General features: G+C 32.5%; 1 protein-coding gene across 3 annotated transcripts in view; it reads left to right on the top strand.

Annotated features, from left to right (window-relative positions):
* The window catches only part of LOC106463621 (arylsulfatase B-like), a 54,108-nt gene that overhangs the window by 9,314 nt on the left and 42,026 nt on the right, over positions 1 to 2,768 (top strand). The window lies entirely within an intron of this gene.

Below are 2,768 nucleotides of genomic sequence, written 5' to 3'. Positions count from 1 at the left end.
TACACTTGATTTCCACAGTCACTCTATAACTTAAACAAATGCTATAATTCACCACGAACAAACGATTCACACGCTTGACTCAATTGTCGTCTCTATCTCTGTCTGCAATTCAATTTCATTTGTTGCCGTCATTTCTTGGCGGTCTTACATACAAGAATACCGCATATCTAGTAAATACTCGAGGCTTCACGAAGGGACATGAATTTTCTAGAAGCTCATGACGTGTTACTAGCGTCACGTGACTACCGCTGTCGTAATAGTACTGTGCACTAGAAACGTTAGGTGTGTCTGTTTTGTACTAGAATACATATAGTGTTGTTCACATTTCAGACACAACTAATGATTCCCCTCTAGATGATTATCTCTAGGACATGACATCTTTTCATGGGTTAGTGGTGGACTTAAGAATTACAGATACTTACATGAAGATGGTAAGTCCTATTGTAAAAAAAAGAAGATTTACCCTTAATTTTATCAACAGTCAGAACTTAAACCTCTCTTTAATGAAGAGTAAAAAATTAGATATTTGCAATCCTTCTCAGCATGCCATTACAATAATTAAGGACAGGAAAATAGGTCGGGATATGAAAGCACTATCTATAATTAACAAACCCAAAAGTATGTCCCTGTTTACAACAAAAGACACATTTTAACAGTCCTTAATACCTTGGCATATAGCTATTAAATTAAATTATTTATTTGTTTTACTTTGTGAGAGGCTGGTCCTTTGCATATAAGAAAGTGATATTGTATACATTATCATCGTAGTTTAGGATGGATTACCATTTACAACATCCGTTCATTTGTCAGGTCCAACTTGAAGTGGTAAAAACCCAATTTGTTGTCAATGTGTTATCAAATTATCATGATATTATTTACCCTACTCCAGAAAACATTGCATAATTCTATAGGGAATTTCAACTGTTGTATGCCAACTTAATTCAAACCATTCCTAACATCGTTTTGTTGAAGGTTTACTTGAAAATTTTCATGATTATGTACAACAAAAAAGCCAAATATTTTTATAATTGATGATATTATGTGTGAAAGTGGACAAAATAAGGGAGTTCCAAACTTTTTACACGTGGAAGTCACCATTTCAATTTATCTGTATTTTATATTGTACAAAATCTATTTCATTAGGGTAGAGAAATTTGTAACACTTTAAACTATCAATACATAATTTTGTTTAAGAATGTGAGAGACTGAATGTTTCAGTGAGACAAATGTTTTCAACACGTGTCAAATACTTTGAAGAAGCCTACCAAGATGCAAATCAGCATTCGTTTGGATATCAAGGGATATATATGTCCATACATTGTGATGACATCGGCCGTGATAGATATTGAAGGATTTTATCTGAAGGACAGACCAGATGTTATTAAAGAACTAGCGTTCAAATGTTTATACAATGGTTATATTGGTGTTTTTTTCTTTAAACAGCCATTTTTGAAGCAATTTCTATCAAAATTGGATTGCAGGCAATGTAAGTGGGTGACCAAAAATATTCACAAAATATCCTGGGAAGATGGAACCATCGAGTATCTCTATTTGTGGAATTTGGTTAGTTTGCTAAGACAGAGCTTTACAGCTGTGTTTACCAAGGGGAATAAGGAAACTGAACTGTTGAGAAGTCGCTTTCAAATTTCTTGCTATAATTTGGAGTCAATTGGTTGTCCCAGAGTTAATCAACTTTATAAATCAACTCTACACTGTCCAGTTCATAATAATGACATAACTTATCATTGTGGTGTTAAAAAGTTCGATGTCATATATAAATGGATTGTGAATGATTTTATAAATATATGTTTAAATAAATAGATTTATATATTTTTAACACAATCTTTTTGCCATTTATTCATCATGACATTTATAGTTAAACAACTTCAAGATTTGTTCCAAGCATTAACCAAAGCTACATGAAAGCAAATTAAAGATATGATTGCCGGAAATAACAATCATTTTATAATTTGTATGTGTGAATATTCTTCAAATGTTTTAAAGAGTAATGTTCCCGTGACAAACATACAAAAGCAGAAACTTAGACGATCCAAGTGATTATTGAGAGCATTGGGTGATAAGAAAACATCTCTTAAACAGAAAAGAAACTTACTAATACAGAAAAGAGGGTTTTTACCATTATTCATAACACCAATACTTTCACTATTTGGTGGTTTGGCAAAATGGGCTATTGGTAAAGTTGGTGGTATTTAAGATGGAACATACAAAACGAATGAGTCTCAATCCCGAAGAACTAATACATTCGCTTTATCATTTTAAAGTTTATGCAAGATCCATTCAAAAAATTTTAAACTCTACAGATAAAGATATGAAATCTGTCATATATAATAATACTCTATCTGTAGATGATAAATCCAATATATTAAATCAGCTACAACAACGTCATTAAACCTTTCAGTTGCAAACTATGGAACCTATTAAAATTAAAAATAGAATCGCCGACTCGCGAAAGTTTGGATATCATCGATAGCTTACTTTTAAAAATATAAAAAGAAAGCTGACATACTAACTTAATACTTTCAAGTGGAGATGTAACATGGAATGATCGAGGAGAAGTAGTGATTAATAGATCTGTATCAAACAGTAACATAAAGATCTGATCAATGGTGTATTATGGAAACAAAGGTTTGTTTTTTTTTGTTTGTTTTTTTGGAATTTCGCGCAAAGCTACACGAGGGCTATCTGCGCTAGCCGTCCCTAATTTAGCAGTGTAAGACTAGAGGGAAGGCAGCTAGTCATCACCACCC

This window comes from Limulus polyphemus, unplaced genomic scaffold, assembly GCF_000517525.1.
Source record: "Limulus polyphemus unplaced genomic scaffold, Limulus_polyphemus-2.1.2 Scaffold1448, whole genome shotgun sequence".
In the NCBI taxonomy this organism is placed as follows: Eukaryota; Metazoa; Arthropoda; class Merostomata; order Xiphosura; family Limulidae; genus Limulus; species Limulus polyphemus.
This window is presented reverse-complemented; position numbering and strand designations above follow the sequence as displayed.